The sequence below is a fragment of the Ceratotherium simum genome, chromosome 30 (assembly GCF_057802395.1).
Source record: "Ceratotherium simum simum isolate JZ-2026a chromosome 30, ASM5780239v1, whole genome shotgun sequence".
Classification (NCBI taxonomy): Eukaryota; Metazoa; Chordata; class Mammalia; order Perissodactyla; family Rhinocerotidae; genus Ceratotherium; species Ceratotherium simum.
In genome coordinates, this window is record NC_141929.1 from 35,352,999 (window position 1) to 35,372,973 (window position 19,975).

A 19,975-nucleotide genomic window follows, 5' to 3' on the forward strand; every position below is an offset into this window, starting at 1 on the left:
TGATGGTTGCACAACAATATGAATGTAGTTAACGGGCCAGAACTGTACCTTAAAAGTGGTTAAAGTGGTAAATTTTATGTTATGTGTAGTTTGCCACAATTAAAAATAATAATAAAGAAAACTCTCACAAAAAGCGTATAGATTTCCTTGTACTCAAAGTGCTAGAGGAAGAAAAGGTTAAAGTTGTAAAAAGAAAAAAACTTTATTGATGAATTTGGAATAGTTCTAGGAACATATAGTTCAAGGATTCCAGATCTATATCAATTGGTTCATATGTTAGTTAGACACTTGGCTGCAAAAAATCGGATAGAAAAGTTACAATGGGAAGCTCCCGGGGGTGGTCTAAGAGATCCCAAATTTCCCGGGGAGTCGGAGGGGTTTAGTAAAGCTGCAGACGTTTGACAGGATGTTCTGGGGATTATTTCCTGTGAAAATAGATCAGAGTTTCATCTTGACACAAGAACAAGTAAGATGAATCCATTGAAGATGTCAGGGATAGACTCTGTAACACCTTTTTGGATTTTATTGCTTTTTTTAATGAAGTTTTTTATGGTGGTAAAATATACTTAACAAAATTTACTATTCTAACTATTTTTAAGAGTACAGTTCTGGTGCATTAAGTACATTCATATTGTTGTGCAACCATCACCACCATCTGTCTCCAGAACTCTTTTCATCTTGCAAAACTGAAACTCTGTACCCATTAAACAGTAACTCCCAATTCTCCCGTTCCCTCAGCCCCTGGCAACCTCCATTCTACTCCATGTCTCTATGATTTTGACTGGTCTAGATGACTCATGTAAGTAGAATCATACAGTATTTGTCCTTTTATGACACTTAGCATAATGTCCTCAAGTTTCATCCATGTTGTAGCATGTGTCAGAATTTCCTTCTTCTTTAAGGCTGAATAACATTTCACTGTATGTACATACACATTTTGTTTATCCATTCTTCCATTGATGAACACTCAGATTGCTTCCACCTTTTGGCTATTGTGTGTGAATCCTGCTGCTATGAATATGGGTGTACAAATAACCCTCGAGACCTTGCTTTCAATTCTTTTGTATATATATCCAAAAGCGGGATTGTTGGATCATATGGTAGTTCTATTTTTAATTTTTTGAGGAACTGCCATCCTGTTTTCTACAGTGGCTGCACCATTTTACATGCCCACCAACAGTGCACACGCATTCCAATTTCTCCACATCCTCACCAACATTTATTATTTTCAGTTTTTTGATAGCAGCCATCCTCATGGGTATGATTTGTGGTTTTGATTTGCATTTTTCTTACAACTGATGATGATGAGCACCTTTCCTGTGCTTTGTGCCGCATGTACCATCCTTGAAGAAATGTCTGCTCAAATCCTTTGCCCATTTTTAAATTGGATTATTTTTCTTTTCATCATTGAATTGCGAGAGTTCCTTATAAAGAACTGGATACAAGTTCTTCATCAGATATAAGATTTACAAATATTTTCTTAATGGTGTCCTTTGAAGCACAAAATGTTAAATAACATTTTGATGAAATCCAACTTGCCAGTTTTTGAATGCTTGTGCTTTTGGTGCCATATCTAAGAAATCTGTTTCTAACCCAAGGTTGTGATTATTTACTCCTATGTTTTCTTCTAAGAGTTTTATTCTTTTGGTTCTTTCATTTAGGTCTGTGATCCATTTTTAGTTGATTTTTGTGTGTTGTATAGTCAAATAGACTTGTTAGTGTCCATCCCTATGATGAACATTCCAGTCTTCTAAGACGGACGATGTGTGGAGCCATGCTGGGGATTGGATGAAATAAAGCTCTGTTCCCTTCAGCGTCTCTTGTTGAATTTCTTTGCTTTGTTCTGCCTTCTCCACTCTCTTTAATCTTGTTCTGACGTTTTTACACCAGGATAATGCACTGGAGTAAGATTCTGGGTGGTGAGAGGTGGGTCTTTCTTTTGTCCAGTGGGATGGGGAGATTGTGCAAGGGCAGAGGGGCAAGGAGATCACAGCCTTCTCTCAGCCCGTTAGATCAGGTCCATTTGGGAAAGAGCACTTAGGAAAGTGGAGGGCCTGAAATTGTCTTCAGAGTATCTATGCTCGTGCTCATGAACACCACAGAAAGTCTTCCTCTCCCGATGTTTGTGTACCCATTTTGAAGAGTGCTGCTTAAGATTCATCTCAGGTGTCACCTTTTCCAGGAAGCGCTCTCTGATTTTCCTCACTCACCTTTGTGTTCCTTCCTCTCCCCCAAAGATCCTTGCACATCACCCTTTGTTTTACTTCTCTAAACTATATTTATTCATTTATTCAACCAACAAATATTTTATTAATTGCTTGCTATGTGCCAGGTGCTGCGTTTGGCACTGAAGATAACATGGTGAGCAAAGAAATAGGCACGTCCCTCTCTTCATGGAGCATTCAGTCCAGTGGGGCAGACAATGTTAATTAAACAGCCACACAAATAAACGTAAAATTACAAGTACAGCAGGTACAGGGGAGAGGTACGTGAAACTCAGTATAGTGTGAATTCCCAGGGAAGGAAGTGCCCTAAGCTGTCAGGCGGTCAGGAAGGCTTCTCTGAGGAGATGAGATTTAACTGAGTTGGAGGAAGGGCAAGGAGGAGTGAAAGGAGGGTGGTGAGTGGGTAGGCGTTCCTGGTAGAGGTCACAGCATGTGCAAAGGCCCCCTGGGCCCGCTCCAGAGTTCCCAGGAACTACTAGATAGATGGGGTAAGAAGACAATTAGAAAGTGAGAGCTGTGCTCAGGCAGCAAAGACCTTAAAAAGGCTTTTCTTTGGTATTCTGCATTACAGAATTTTTAATCTCAGCAAAATCTAAGTTAAGAAAACACAGATGTAAGTCTTCATGATACTGGAGTGCACAATGGCTTCTTAGATATGACACCTAAAGCACAATCAGCCAAAGAAAAAGTAGATAAACTGAACTTTGTCAAAATTAAAAACTTTTGTGCTTCAATGGATACTCTCAAGAAAGTGAAAAAGCAACACACAGAATGGGAAAAAAATACTTGCAAATCATGTATCTGAAAAGGGTCTAGTATCCAGAATATATAAAGAACTCTTACCACTCAACAACAAAAAGACAGCCGAATTGAAATTTGTTCCTACAAAAACTTGTACACAAATGTTCATAGCAGCATTAATCATAATAGCCAAGAAGTGGAAACAACCCAAATGACCTTCAACTGAAGAATGGATGAACAAAAGGTAGTATAGCCATACGATGGAATATTATTCAGCCATAAAAAGGAATGAAGTACTGATGTATCACACAACATGGATAGTCCTTGAAAACATGCTAAGTGGAAGAAGCCAGACACAAAAGAGGACATTCCATTCATGTGAAATGTCCAGAATACACAAATCCATAGAGACAGAAAGTATATTAGTGGTTGCCAGGGGCTGGGAGGAGGGGAGAATAGACAGTGACGACTACTAGATTTTTCTGAAGGGTCATGAAAATGTTCTGGAGTTAGATAAGTGGTGATGATTGCACAACTTTGTGAACATACTAAAAAACACATACCATAACATTCGCCTTTAAAAGGGTGAATATTATGTTGGGTGAATTATATTGAAAAAAAAATGGAAAGGTTCCTTAACTTGGTGTTTCTCTTTCCTCTTTATTTTAATGCTTTATTGTTTCTGCCTTTTAGTCTTAGACAGCTCAGCATCTTTTAGGAGGTGGGCAATGCACAAATCAATTCATTAAGAAAAAGAAAAGAAGAGTCCTGCTGGCCCCAATCTGGCCTTGGACAGCGTGTTGCGTGGTGGTTTGTTTTCACCATGTCTCATTTATCAATCAGCACCTAGTTCTGAAGGATGAGAGAGGGCACAAAAGTAGAGCTGAAATCAGTGAAATAAAATTCACGTTGTTGGTTTTTTTAATTACGCATTTCTGCTGTGATTTTTAGTTCCTATTTACATTCTTTTCTCCAATCCATGGGACATTCTGCCAGCGCTCCCTGGATCTTCTCTAGACGTTTTATTGACTCAAACTTTTTCTTTGGCAAAGAAATAGAGTTTGGAGGGTATCTCTGGGTTGTGACTAGCTGGTCTTCATTGTCACGTTTGCTTGAAAATTGGTATAATAGGGTGCGGGGTGGGGGCTGGAAGCAAGAATTGTGACGTGTAAAAGTTTCACTGTGCTCTCGATTCCATGAAAATGATTTTCTAATTTAATCCTAAAAAAAGCAATTTATTTTTCTAGGACTTAAGATTTCTTTGTTGGTCAGGCTGCATAGAGGACAATATGGAAGACCTTCAGTAGCTAAAAGGTAAAGTGAAATATCCTTTACATGTGTGTCTTGGTTTTTAGATGTTCCTACGGTAAAATAGCAAAATTAGATGAAGATATCAATGCAGATATCGAGATTTAATTTTGGCAATTGTTGCTGATTTCACTTCAGTTGTGGTTTATATAACTTAAAAAACTACATCCTTTTCAATCTTTTCTCATAGGAAAAGTAATAAATATTTTTTCTAACTTTCATTTTGGAATAATTATAGACTCACAAGAAGTCGCAAAAAATATTTGTTTTTAAATATTCAAACAACACAAAAAACAAAATAAGAAAGTGCAAATCCTCTATAACCCCAACCCTGAGCATATGCCAGTGTTAACAGTCTGGTATGTGTTCCTTAGGCTTTTTGTTATATTGCTGGAGAAGTCTGTAAACAAAGTGAACTCTTGATTTTTGCATGTTTGAAGGTAGTCTGCAAACTTAATTGCTTACGCATACTCATTAACATTTCACCTCTGCAAACGGCAAAATAGACACCATCAGGTCTTTGCACTGTCTTTTTTTTTCTTTTTTTTCGTCACTGCAGTTTTTATACATTACTTACAGGCTCGGTGGCCCTTACTCAGAGCCTAGTTACTCCCAGAGGGCTGGGGTTGGGCCCCACTGTGGCCTTGCTTCTCAAACTTTAGGTGCCTGAAAATCGCTTGAAGAACTTGTTGAAGTGCAGTTTCCCAGATCCCATCCCCGCTATTTTTAAGGTCTGGGCCCCGGGGAGCGGCGTGTTCCTGCTCTTGGTGCTGGAACCACTTTACAAATCCTGCACCAACACATTGCTGGTCCCGGTTATCTGGGAAACTTTGCAGCCTGCTAAGCCCAGATACACTCGGCACATGATGCAGGGCTGGTTGCTGTGGGTGGAGTCTGGGTGCTTGTAAATGAAGCCCGTGTGGGTCCTGTCGTAGATCTGGGAGCGCACACCAGACTCAGGCCAGCCTACTGCCTGCCCGGCATAGAGCAGGCACTCCTTGGATATCTGCGAGTGGGTGTTGAGTGAATGAACGAATGTTTCTTTGCTTTCCCCTCTCATAGTGCATTTGGAGTGGTAAAGAAGCAGCAGTCATATAGACTAAAGCCTTATACCAAAAGAAAGTGGGAAAAAAATGTAAAAGGAGGACAGAAACATTCAAAATCACAGATGTTTTGGACCATAGATTAGTTTTCCATTTCTTAATCCATTCCCATAAATTATCATAAACTTAGCAGTTTAAAAGAATACAGTTTTGTTATCTTACAGTTTTGTAGGTCCGAAGTGCAACGTGGGTCTCACCAGGCTAAAATCAAGGAGTCAGCAGGCTGTGGTCCTTTCTGGAGAGGCTGTAGGAGAGAATCTGTTTCCTTGCTCATTCAGAATATTGGTAGAACTTAGTTCCTTGCAGTTGTAGGACTGAGGTCTCCGTTTCCTTGCTGGCTGTCAGCGGAGGGCCATTTGCAGCTTCTAGAGGCCACTTGCATTCCTTGGCTTGAGACCGTTTCCTCCATCCTCAAAACCAACAATGCGTATCCCTCTCACGCTTCACATCTCTCCTCCTTCTCCACTCATCTCTCTGACTGCAGCCAGGAAAGGTTTTCATGTGATTAGATAGTGCCCATCCAGATATCCAGTCCAGTCCCCCATCCCAAGGTCTATGCCCTTAATCGCATCTCCAGAGTCCCTTTTGCCGTGTAGGTTAACATACTCACAGGATCTCTTCAGTTGTGGATGTCTTTGGAGGCCATTCAAAAGAATGCCACAGGCCTGCCACAGGCCAGCTAGGACAAAAGGCCTCGGTAGTTCCTGGGAGCATCACCCCATCATGGGACAGCACAGTTTCTTGTTTCTTTGATTCTAAGATGCCACTCATTAAAAAAAACCTTTTTATTATGGAAAATTTCAAACATAAACTGAAGTAGAGAAACAGTGTTAATATACTGCTATGTACCCATCACTTTATTCCAGTAAATACTGGTTCTTGGCCAACTTGTGTCACCTATCCTCTCCCCACTCCAGTTTGAAATTGTTTTGAGGCAAATGTCAGAAAACATATTTTATCTATATATATTTTTAGAAGATAGGGATTCTGTTTTTATTACATAATCATGGTTTACTAATACAGCTCCCCTGAATCAATGATTTAACAGCATCAAATATCTAAACACTGTTTATATTTTCTTGATTGTCTTATACAATTGTTTACAGTTTGTTTGGATTGAGATCTAAATAAAGCCTACATATTACATGTGATTGACATCTCTCTTTTTTTATTGTGTAAAATATACATAACATAAAAATGACCATTTTAACCATTTTAAGTGTACAGTTTAGTGGCATTAAGTACATTCACCTTGTTGTGCAATCATCATCACCATCCGTCTCCAGAACTTTTTCATCTTCCCAAAATGAATCTCTGTACCTATTAAACAGTAACTCCCCATTCCTCCTCTCCTAGCCTGTATCAGAAGGTCCTTTTTAGAAAATGTACCATGTTAACCATTTTTAAGTGTACAGTTCCGTAGTGTTATTTGCGGGGTTATGGACAGAGCTCCAGAACTTCTTCATCTTGCAGAACTGAAACTCTATACCTACTAAACAACAACTTCCCTTTTCTCCTCCCTGCCAGCCCTTAATAACCATCATTTTACTTTCTGTTTTTATGAATTTGACTGCTTTAGTGCTGTGTCGTTGCCAGCCTGTTGGTGGCGCTCTGGAGAAGGAATGCCTGAGGCACGTGCCTGGCCCCTATTACTCTTGGTGAGCCCTACAGACCTGTCTCCCACCAGGGCCAGTGTTGTGACTGGGCTGGCCTTTGTGTTTTTATCGATCACAGGATGTGCCTGAGCAAAAAACCATCAGAGAACTTGGAGGAACAAGACTTATTACTCACAGTTCCTGGAGAGTGCACGGCACGCCCGAGGGCCGCACTGCAAGGGCGAGGGGAGAGGGAGACAGAGAGAGAAACAGAGAGAGAATCCCTGCCTCTGCCTTTATTAGGATCTGAGGGTGGGGTGTCTGAGGTTTCGAGGGGTCGCTCAATATTGGTTAATTTGGAGCATAAGAGCAGAAGTTAGGGCTAGTTACCGAGATCACCCAGGTTTTCTGAAAGGGGAACTTTATGGGTGTGGGTGACCTGGTTCTTTATCTGGTTGTTTTACTAGTAGCTGTGTTGTATACCAGGCAGTGTGTTTATTGGGTGTCTTTTGAAATGGATGCCTCGGCAATCAAAAGCTTAAGTCAGGCACTTACACTACATTGAGTTACCTCATATAAGTGAAATCATACAATATTTGTCCTTCTGTGGCTGGTTTATTTTCCTTAGCACAGTGTCCTCAAGTTTCGTCCATGTTGTCTGTAGCACGTGACAGGATTTCCTTCCTTTTGAGGCTGTGTAGTATTCCATTGTGTGCATGATGGTTAATTTTATGTGTTAACTTGGCCGGGCCATGGGTGTCCAGATATTTGGTCAAACATGATTCTGGGTGTTTCTGTGAGAGTGTTTTTGGATGAGATTAACATTTAGATTGGTGGACTTTGGGTAAAGCAGATTGCCCTCCATAATGTGTGTGGACCTCATCCAATCAGTTAAAGGCCTGAATAGAACTAAAAGAATGGTCTACCCCAGTATGTGAGAATTCTCCAGCAGGTCCGACTTCATTTGCAACATCAGTTCTTCCTGGTTCTTCAGCAGACGGCCTTCAGACTCAAACTGGAACATTGGCTCTCCTGGGCCTCCAGCCCACCAGTCCGCCCTGTAGATTTTGGACTTGCCAGACTCCATAGCCACATGAACCAGTTCCTTGTAATAAATCTCTGTATACACATCCCATTGGTTCTGTTTCTCTGCAGGAATCTGACCAATAACGGTATGTATAAACCACATTTTGTTTATCCATTCTTCCATTGATGGACATTTGGATTGCTTCCACCTCTTGGCTATTATGAATAATGCTGCTGTGAACACGAGTGTGCAAATATCTCTTAGATATTTCAATTCTTTTGGATACATACCCAGAAGCGGGATTGCCGGATCACATGGTAGCTCTATTTTTAACTTTTAGGAGCTGCCAGTCTATTTTCCATAGCTGTTGTACCTTTTCATAATCCTGCCAATGGTGCACAAGTTTTCCAACCTCTCCACATCCCCACCAATGCTTGTTATTTTCTGTTTTTTTGAAAGCGGCCGTCCTAATGGGTGTGAAGTGATACCTTAGTGTGGTTTTGACATGCATTTCTCTCACAATTGGTGATGTTGAGCATCTTTTCAGGTGCTTATTGGACATTTGCATTTATTGTTGGAAAAATGTCTATTCAAGTCATTTGCTCATTTTTGAATTGGATTGTTCATTTTTTGGTTGTTGAGTTGTAGGAATTCTTTATATGTTCTGCATATCAGTCCCTTATCAGATACATGATTTACAAAAATTTTCTCCCATTTTGTGGGTTGCCTTTTCACTCTGTGGGTAGTGATCTTTTATGTGCAAAAGCTTTTAATTTTGATATAGTCCAGTTTATCTATTTTTTCTTTTGTTGTCTTTGCTTTTGGTGTCATATCCAAGAAATCATTGCCAAATCCAATATCGTAAAGCTTTCTCTCTATGTTTTCTTCTAAGAGTTTAATAATTTCAGGTCTTAGATTTAGATCTTTGATCCACTTTGAGTTAATTTTTGTATATGGTATAAGAGAAAAGAGTCCAACTTCATTCTTTTGCAGGTGGATATCCAGTTTTCCCAGTACAACTTATTAAAAGGACTGTCCTTTTCCCATTGAATGATCTTGACACCATGTCAAAAATCATTTAATCCTGTATATAAGGGTATATTTCTGGGCTTTCTCTTCTGTTCTACATGTTCTGCTGGTTTATGTGTCTGTTTTTATGCCAGTACTGCACTGTTTTGATTATCATAGCTTTGTAGTAAGTTTTGAAACCTCAAACTCTGTTCCTCTTTTTCAAAATTATTTGGGCTATTTGAAGTCCCTTGAAATTCCTATGAACTTTAGGATGGAGTTTTCAATTTCTGCAAAAAACGTCATTGGGGTTTTGATAGGAATTGAGAAGGATTGGTGTTAATTCTTCTTTAAATGTTTGGTTGAATTCACCAGTGAAGCCATCTGGTTGTGGGCTGTTTTCTGTGGAGGTTTTTAATTACTGATTCAATCTCCTTACTAGTTATTGGTCTATTCAGATTTTTTATTTGTTCATGATTCAGTCTTGGTAGGTTGTGTGTTTCTAGGAATTGGTCCATTTCATCTAGGTTATCTAAATTTGTGGTGTATAATTGTCATAGTACTCCTCATAATCCTTTTTATTTCTATAAACCTGGTAGTAATGTCCCCACTTTCATATCTGATTTTAGTTATTTGTATATTCTCTCCTTTTTTCTTTTCTAATCCAGCTAAAGGTTTTTTGATTTTGTTGATCTTTTCAAAGAACCAACTCTTGGTTTCATTGATTGTCTCTATTTTCTTTTAGTTTCTTTTATTTATCTCTGATCTAACCTGTATTGTTTCCTTCCTTCCACTAGCTTTGGGTTATTTTGTTCTTTTCCTAGTTCCTTAAGGTGTAAAGTTAGGCTGTTGATTTGAGATCTTTTTTAATGTAAATGTTTACAGCTATAAATTTTTCTCTTAGCATTGCTTTCACTGCATCTCACAAGTTTTGGTATGTTGTGTTTTCATTTTCATTTGTCTCAAAAATTTTTCTAATTTTCCTGGAGATTTCTTCAACTCTTTGGTTGTTTAAAAGTCTAGGACTTTCCACGTATTTGTGGATTTTCAGTTTTCCTTTTACCATTGATGTCTAGTTTCATGCCATTGTGATCAGAAAGGATACTTCGTATGATTTCAGTGTTTTTAAATTTATTAAGACTTGTTTTGTGGCCTAACATAGTCTATCCTTGAGAATGTTTAATGCGCACTTGAAAAATGTGTATCTGCTATTGTTGGGTGGAATGTTCTGTAGTGGTTGATGTCTCTTAAGCCTTCTTAAGTCTACAGGTTCCCTCATCTTTTTTTTTTTTTTTTAATATTTTGTTGTTGAAAAAGCAGGTCCTTTGTCCTCTAGAGTTTCCCACAGTCTAGATAGTGCCAATTGCATCCTCTGGTGTCAGTTAACTTTCTTTCTGTCCCCTGTATTTCCTGTAAGTTGTAGGCAGATCTAGAGGTGTGACACGATGTGACATGATTCAGGTTCTTTTTTTGGCAACATAATTCCATAGGTGATACTCACTTCTATTGAGAAGTACCTAAAGCCTAGCTATCTTTCCGTTTATGCTGTTAGCAACCATTGATTTTTGTCTAACTCCATTCATTCATTGGGTGTTGCAAGATGTTGATAATCAATTATTATATTTTTCATTCATTATTTATTAGCTGGACTTCTCTGTAGTACCTCTTATAAACTGTTTGGTTATTCTGAGATACAGTTCCAATTGGAAGGAAAAAACATTCATCTTAATGTTAGCTTTTAAGAGGAAAATACACAACATTAAATGTATGTATTAATTGTAAGAAGGATCCTTAATTTCAGATATGAAAAAAAATACTGGTCTTATACTTGAGAAAATACAGTAATGATGATTATAATTGACCTTGAGTAGTCAAGAAACAGCTAAGTGAGGAAAGATTATTTCAGATATTAAAGAAGGATGAGATGGGTCTAGTACATTTTAGAAAGGCCCATTAGAAAAAGCTTAAAATGAAAAGCTTTGACACAATATGTGTGTGTGTATGAACTCTCTTATACCCTAAATATGCTGGATAATGAAATGTTACCATATATGAATCAACTTTCTTAAGCCATTTAGAACAGGATAGAGTAAAAACACATATGTAAAATTTTCCTAAGTCTGTCTGTTTGACATACTTGAAATATATAAATTATCCCAGAATATGATTTGGCAAAGAACACTTCTGTGTATCTAAAGAGTGCTTGTTTTAATATCTGGTATTTTGGTCTTTCCTTTGGCCCATATCTTTTGTTTGGTCATTTCAACAGAATACATTAATTTCCTAGCCCTAGCGGAAGTTAAAGGTATAAATTGTTTCTAGATGTGGGATTGATTGGTGACCATTAAGCCCTCGCATCTCTGTGGAGTTACTTGGCAATGTTTTTCATCTCACTTCCGATATTGTTAGTCAGATTTCCCTGTGATCGTGTGCTGACACCTAGGCAGTAACTGAGGGAGGAAGCTATGTTGTGGTTTTTTTGTGGCATAGGCTGCTTATCAACTCATAATCCCCAATAATGGAAGGTGTTAATATATCTGTATTGACCAGCATGATCCCCACATATAAGAAATGGTAGCAAAACAGCGGGATGGAGTCAGGTCAGACATTTACTCTCCTACAAAGTAAGGAGGCAACAGAGTCCTAATAGGTTGTATTGCTGGAGATTGGGGAGACCTACAGTTGAAGTTAATGAGATCAACATAAAACGCTTAAGATATGGCATGCAAAATCTGTATGTGTGTTACTGATGAAACTCAAGAGTATTTTCCCCTGTCCAAAGAGAGTGGAACATCTTCCAAGTTTCTTCAAAGAGTAAGTTCAGCTTTGATCTTATTACTTGTAATATGTTTAGGTTATTGGTAATATATCAATATATTGGGGTTTGGATGGAATATATAGAAAATAGAAGCACTAGGAGTGGCAGTTTTCCTATATTTATGCAGCATTTTCTGGGGAAGAGAGACACATGATCTGGCAGATGTGAGTGTTCTAGATCACTGAGAAGGCACATTCCAGAAGGGGCAGTGGGGTGTAGCGAAGAGAGCATTTGACTAAGGGTCAGGATATTGGAGTTAAGTGCTGCCCAATATTTACCTTGTTACCTTGGGCTTCATTAGTAGTTGTTGAACGAATGGACAAACCACATTCTTCCGTCCCTTACCGCTGGTTTACTTACCTGTAAAATACAGATGCCAATCTCTACCCCATGGAGTGGTAGTGAGGACAGATAGAACAGTGGAGATGAAAGATTGTACAACTCTGTTCAAGTATGGTGTTGGCCGAGGAAATAGAGCGTTCCAGGTTCTAGCTGGGACTGTCAACTCCATGTTACATGTTATTCAAGCCCTCTCCAGCTTACCATTTTAATTCTTTGGTTACTTGTTATCAGGAGTGAGGGAGCTCAAGGTAGCAGACAGGGGTGTTCTGGTCATTGCGAGGTAGTTGAAAATTCACGGGTTGGTCCTTTGACTTGGAAATCAGGCTCTGTGGGTTGGGTTGGTGTGACTTGGTTTCCTGGACCTGATCACACCTGCCTGATTGGGGAAAATATCAGGCTTCTGAACTTGCAAAGCCAAAGACCTGTGCAGACCTTCACTAAAGTCAAGATGACCTCATGGGGCCTGCTCAGCTAGCCTGGTCTTTAACACCAACCATCTGAAAACTACCGTGATTAGAATTTTCCTGGGGAAATCTTTGGACATCAAAAGTTACAGAATCAGAAATTTTTCATCAAGATAAACTCCCTATTGTGTATTCCTCAAATACTTTTAGTGTGTTGGAATGAGATTTTCTTCATTAGTATAATCTGAATATGGTAGATGATGTGTGTATATACACACATGTATTTATGTGTATATATAACATTTCTAGTTACATTGATTCATGAAAGTAGTTTCCATAAACCAAGCATGACCAAGCAACTGTTAACTTAATATTAACTGGTTTGAAGAACGTGGTACTCAGATCCAATACTTTCTCCAGTATGATCGTAGTTTCTTTTTGCAAATGCCTGCAGGACCCTGAAAGGATTAGAAAATATGAGTTTCCTAGAGCTGCCATAACAAAGTACCACAGACTAGGTGGTTTCAAACAACAGAAATTTATTCTCTCACAGTTCTGGAGGCCAGAAGTCTGAAATCAAGGTGTTGGCAAGGTTGGTTCCTCTGAGGCTCTGAGCGAGACTGTTCCATGCCTCTCTTCTAGCTTCTGGTGGTTGCCAGCAATCACGGGCACTCCTTGGCTTTTGGCCGCATCACTCCAATCTCTGCCTCTATAGTCACATGGCATTCTCTCTCTTTGTCTTTGCCTCAAAAATTCCTTCTGTGTCCAAATTTCCCAAATGCACTAGTCATCGGATTAGAACCCACTCTAATACAGCATGACCTCGTCTTAACTTGATCACATCTCCAAAGACTCTGGTTTCAAATAAGGTCACATTCACAGGTACCAGGGGTTAGGACTTGAACATATCTTTTTGCGAGATACAATTCAACCCACAGCAGACAGTAAACTGAATGTTTAAAGTGACACTTGGAAACTGTTTTACCTTGGAAGAAGTTAAGGTTCTTACTGAAGACTCAGGTTACATATTCTATCTCATCTTGTGTTTGAGGAGGATGGAGCAGAGGACGGTGCAATGGACGGCTCTTGAAGTTTAAGGTCACTCTCTGTTTACCACAAAGGGGGAATCTGACAGCATTGAGTGCTTTCCATATCATTCATTTCTTTTTTTTTTTTTCTGGTGAGGAAGATCAGCCCTGAGCTAACATCCATGCCAATACCCCTCTTTTTGCTGAGCAAGACCGGCTCTGAGCTAACATCTATTGCCAATCCTCCTCCTTTTCTTCCCCAAAGCCCCAGTAGATAGTTGTATGTCATAGCTGCACATCCTTCTAGTTGCTGTATGTGGGACACGGCCTCAGCATGGCTGGAGAAGCGGTGCGTCGGTGCGCGCCCGGGATCCGAACCTGGGCTGCCAGTAGCAGAGCGCGTGCACTTAACCGCTAAGCCACGGGGCCGACCCCATATCATTCATTTCTGATAAACATTTGTATCACTTCATTTCTTTTTCTTAAAAATTAAAAAAAAAAAAACCAACTCTTACAGCAGTTTCTACCACTTGTGTTAGTTTTTTGGGAATGCCATTAATTCCCACTGAGAATACCTTTTGAATGTGGTGTATGGTATAATTGAGGTCCAGTTCCGAGCTGGCTTTGTAAATCTGATTGTTTTCTCAATTGTGTGCTTTTTTTGAGGGCTAGAATTTTAGGATAATATGTAGATTTGTCTCTAGGCCTATGGGGTTAATATTGTGGACATTTACTCTCTTGAGGAATTGAAACCTTTTCACGTGTTCTGTAAGTATTTAGTGTACTGGCTCTGGGTGAGTGAGAAAGGGCACATTTTGAAGGTCATGCTTAGCAGACGTTAGGTGCTCAACAATTATTTATCAATAAATGAAATTGGATTCCCAGCTCATCCAGGTATCCCTAAAGCACGTATTGAATGATTGCCAAACAGGTATAAGGAGCAGAGAGTCTCTGATATCTTTTCCTGAAAAGATACTGAAGAGGAATTAGGAAAAAGTAGACCCATCTGTCTGTCTGACGTGGCGGGGCAGTCGAGGCTCCGTGTACACACGACCTTCGATAGGGTTTTCTAGCACATGGTGCCGGTCTCGGGGGATCAGCCAAGGCCCAAGAAGCATCTGATTTGCCTTAAAAGCTCTCATTCCCGCTAGTCATCTGCTTTCCCTCCATGACTTCTCCCAATTACTAGCATCAGCATTTTCTTTCTTCTATTTTTTTCACTTAGATTTTTAAAATAATAAGGGCAAAATGCAATAAAACATTCAAATCGTTGACCCACATCAACACCATTACAGAGAAAAAGCTGTCGAGGTCGTGGAGAATGAGTATCATCTTATAGGTCTCCCTGCGGGGCAGCTTGAAGCGCTGGACGGACGGCGGTTGAGGGGTCCTGGCGCACAGGGAAGTGCGGGTTTTCTGGATGTGGTGGTCGCAAAAGGCCGAGGAAGTTCCAGTTCTGGTTTCTGTAACTACCAGGTTCCCTAACCGCTCGAGACCTAGCAGTCTTCATGCGTGGAATGAGAGGGGCTGGGCGCTATGAAACCTACAAGTCTATTGAGTTTTACAGTTAAAAAAATCATTCACTGTAGCGAATTCATTTATTCTGCAGTTATTCATTAAACACCTAGGATGTGGCAAGCGCTGTTTCAGTTCCTGGGGAAACGGGACAGACGGACAAAAATCTGTCTTCTAGGAGCTTTTCTACTTGGAATTAGATAATACACAAACAAGCAAAAACACGTATATGTGACCACGGCTGCTCAACAGTGTGAAGGTCGAGAACAAGGAAGGTGAGAAACTGCCTCAGCCAAGAGGAGCCTGAGGAGACACGACCACTGAACGAGCTTCGGTGTCCCGGGCGGGACCCCCTCGCCTTCCTGTCAACAGGAAAAAGACGTTAGGTAAAAACTAAGGAAACTGGAATACAGTGTGGACCTCAGTTAATAATAGTGTATCGGTGTTGGTTCATTACGTGTGACAAATGCACCACACTAATCTAAGATGCTGATAATGGGGGAAACTTGTAGGTTATGCGGGAACTATCTTATATAGGTACCACCTTCACAATTTTTCCGAAAATCTAAAACTGTTCTAAAAAATAAAGTTTATTTTTAAAACATATATACACACACACGTGTGTGTGTATGTGTGTAGTATATCAGATGTTGATGAGTCACATGGAGAGAAGTAAAGCCAGCAAGAGGGGGGAGGGGAGCACAGGTGGTGGGGAAGGTGAGGGAGGGCCCGACAGAGGAGGAGACATTTGGGCAGAGCCCTGGATGGAGCGAGAGAGTGGGCCATGTGGGTTTGGGAGGACGAGTGTTTGAGACAGAGGGAACGCAAGGGGCAAGGCCCTGCAGGAGAGAGCAGCTAGGCGGCATGCTGGTTGCCATGGAGGGAGCCAGGGAGAACAGATCCAGGTAGGGAATTAGGTCAGACAGGTGGGGGTGTGGGAGGGTAGGATACTGGGGGGGAAGGTGCTGGGCAGCGTGAACCTTTTAAGTCTGGGTAAGGGCTTTGGCATCGCCTCCAGGCCAGATGCGGACAAAGCTGTGGGTCTGGCCTTCTTCCCAGTGGCACGGAGCCCGCATCACCGTGGCCCTCCTTTCACAGGCTTCTGAAAGTTACCACTTGAGGGCATTGTTAGGCTTTAGAGCAGGGTTCCGACAACTACAGCCTTAGGGCCAAACCCTATCCCATCCGTTTTCTACAAAGCTCTGCAAAGGTGAGCCGCACCTTTTCCCTCCCTTCCTTCAGTGAGGTTGCTTCATACATTCCTCGTACGATTTGTAATTGTTTTGTCACAGTCTATATTCCATCCTGGGATCCTCTTGACTTCCTAAATGATTTGTTAAAATTTGCATACTTTACAGTTCACTATGCCGTGAAGTTCAATGGATTTTGACAAATGCATAATGTCACGTAACTACCTTTACTGTATCATGCAGAATAATTTCACTGCCTGGAAAAAAAAACCCATGCTTCACCTATTCAACTCCCTTCCTTCCTGTCAAACCCGGGCCCCCGCTGACCTTTTCACCATGTCTATATTTTACCTTTTCCAGATGTCATATAATGGGAATCATACAGTCGGTAGCCTTTTCAGACGGGCTTCTTTCATTTAGGAATATGCATTTAAGATTCATCCAGGTCTTTTTGTGGCTTGATAGCTCATATCTTTTTAATCTCGTAATAATATTCGTTTTATGGATGTACCACAATTTGTTTATCCACTCACCTACCGAAGGACATCTTGGTTGCTTCCAGTGTTTGATGATTATGAATAAAGCTGCTATAAACATTCATGTGGAGGTTTTTGTGTGGACATAACTTTTTAAATCAGTTGGGTGTGATTGCTGAATTGTACGGTAACGTTACGCTTAGCTGTGTACTGACCCCTGCTTTTGAGAGTATTAGGGGAGCCGCCACTGTCCCTTTGACAGTGCCGTGTTACTACTCTTTTCCTATTTCTGGAGGCTTGATTGAAATTTCTCCAGAGGAGTGCTAAAATTCAAATTGTTTTCAGTGAAATTTGAAATTATGATGGAACTTCTAAGAGTAGATTCTTAAAAATCTTTTTAATTTTAAAATTTATCCCCAGTGGGTCCTACCCTGAGAACTTAATAGATCAGCTGTCTAATAAGTTGAGGTAATTGAGATACGCCAGTAAGAAGTTAAAAATAATCGTACTTGCATTCCTGCAGGCTTTGGGAGTGACGTGCATTTAATTTAAAATTGCGAGTAAAGTGCTTCGATGGACTCTCTTTCTGTAGATGTTTAAGGTTCTTTCCGTGTAAAGACTTCAGAATCTAAATGATTTCTGACCAGCACTAAAACTTGAAACACATTGAAACCATTGATGTTAAAGAAGGGAAAAGATGAAGCAGGAAAGAGGCTCGGATCTTTTTCAGCTTTATTGACGTATAGTTATGGATGTGTAATATTGATGTGCAATAATACACTGCACATATTTAAAATGTGCAGGTTGAGTTTCGACATGTGGATGTCAGGCCAGCTCTACAGTCAAGATCATGAACACAGCTATTACCCTCAAAGTTTCCTCATTCCTCTTTGTAATCTCGCTTTCTCCAAGCAACAACTGATCTGTCACCTAGTTTGCATTTTCTAGAATTTTATATAAATTTATATTTTATGTATATAATTTTATGTAAATAATTCAAATGGAATCATACAGTGTATATTCTTTGGAGGGGATGTTTTTGGTTGCTTTCAGCATGAGCATTGTGAGACTCATCCATATTGTTGGGTGGATCCGTACTTCATTTCTTTATGGTTGAGTAGTATGCCATTTTCTGGTGCTGTGGACTGAATTGGGTTCCCCTATAATTCATATGTTGAAGCCCTAACCCCCAATGTGACTGTATTTGGAGATGGGGCTTTGAGGAGGTGATTAAAGTTAAGTAAGGTCAAAAGCATGAGGTCCTAATCTGATAGGACTGGCCGCCTTGTAAGAGGAGGAAGAGAGAGAGATCCCTTTCCCCATGTGCACACACCCAGGATAGGCTGTGTGAGAACACAGCAAGAAGGCGACCGTCTGCAAGCCGGGAAGAGAGCTCTCACCAGAACTTGACCATGTGGGCTCCTGATCCCAGACTTCCAGCCTCCAGAGCTCTGAGAAAATAAACATCTGTTGTTTAAGCCGCCAGCCTATGGTATTTTGCTATGGCAGCCTGAGCAGACTAAGATATATGGATACGCCGTATTTTGTTTTTTTGTTCACCTGTTGATGGTCATTTCCACTTTTTGGCTTCTATAAATAAAGCCGCTGTGAGCATTCATGTACAAATCTTTGTGTAGACCCGTGCTTTCATTTTTATTGGGTAAATATCTGGGAGTGGGCTGGCTGGATTATGTGTGTTTTACTTTTTAAGAAACAGTCAAACTGTTTTCTGAGGTGCTTGTACCGTCTTACCTTCCCTCCAGCAGCCCATGAGAGCTCCGGGTCCTCCACATCAGTCTTGAGGCTTCAATTTTGAATGGCTCTTCCAGAGGTGGTCCACCCAGATGTGTGGCGAGGGCCCATCGCCTGCTGTTGCGTGGCCGGGAGAGGCGTGGGCAGGCAGCCATTTCGCTCTGGAGCCCTCCCCCATACACTTTATGTTTTTAAACGAGAATTTCCTATGCCTACGGGAATTTACTTTCCGTAAACATTTAGAATGACTTCATATCTTTATCCCTCCTACTGGTCCTTCTGTGATTGCCTTTCCTGATCTTTTTTACTTGCAGACTCCCTGCGTTAAGCCCAAAGTTTCTGGGCTGTGAGGTATTGAAAGGAGCCTGTTTTAGAGTCAGACACAACTGGATTTGAATTTGGACTTCACAGCTTAGCTGTGTGGCAAGTCATATGAGCCTCAGTTTCTTCATCTGTTTTTACAAAGTGTGTGTGGGGAGGTTGATATTAGCCAGCTTGCACGGTTGTTATAAGGCTTAAGTATATAAATATAATATTGAAGGCGTCTTCACTGAACATCTGGGAAACTGTATTCATTTCCCAAGATATATTTGTAATTATAAGTTCCATTTTCTGTTTGACAGGCGTTGACCTACTGCCTGCTGAGTAGGAGAGGAACTGAAGTTTTAATGGGTGCCACCAGTGACAGGGAGGCCACAGAGAATATGGCAAAATACAGTGGCATCGCTGGGGCTCAAGGTGACCTTGCAACTTGAATAATGTCCGAGCTGCCTTTGGCCATTTGCGCTGTGCTGGGGATGTGTTTCACGTGCATGTTTATGTACTTCCACAAAGGCAATTCCCTTCTGAGGGCACTTCCCCTATGCAGCCCATCTGGGAATCCCCAACCTCCAGTTTTAAGGAGAAGAACAGGAACACACCATGGCTCTGGAAGGGATGTTTTTCAGGCTTCCGGGGTCCTAGCGAGTGTGTGCACCTGCCTGTCGCAGCACTTGGGCTGCAGTGTGTGAGCTCAGGCCTTTTGGCCTGCGGAATCCTTTGTCCAGCTGGCCGAGGTGCACTGAGTGCATGGGGCTTTCCCTCCCATGGAGAAATGGGAAGTTATTCTTTGAGGGCTGAGCAAGACTGCTCAGCTGATGTTACTGGAGTTGGAAAGGTTGTCCTGAAAGGAGTTGGAGTGGTCAGGTGGTTGACATTACATGGCCAGGTAGGCTGGAGCCGGAACTGTGAGGGAAATGGGAGGTGCCGGTGAGGCGGGAAGTGTGGGTGTCGGTAGGCACCGGCTTCTTTTTGCCAGGTGGGGGTGTCTGGAGACCTCCTCTGCTCTGCCTGACCACTGGGTTCCAAGTATCCTGCAGCGTTCCTCCTCAGAGCCGGCTGGCTTTCTTGGCATCATTCAGTCTAGTTGCTAGGAAGCAGAATAAGGCAAATGCAACTTCCTTT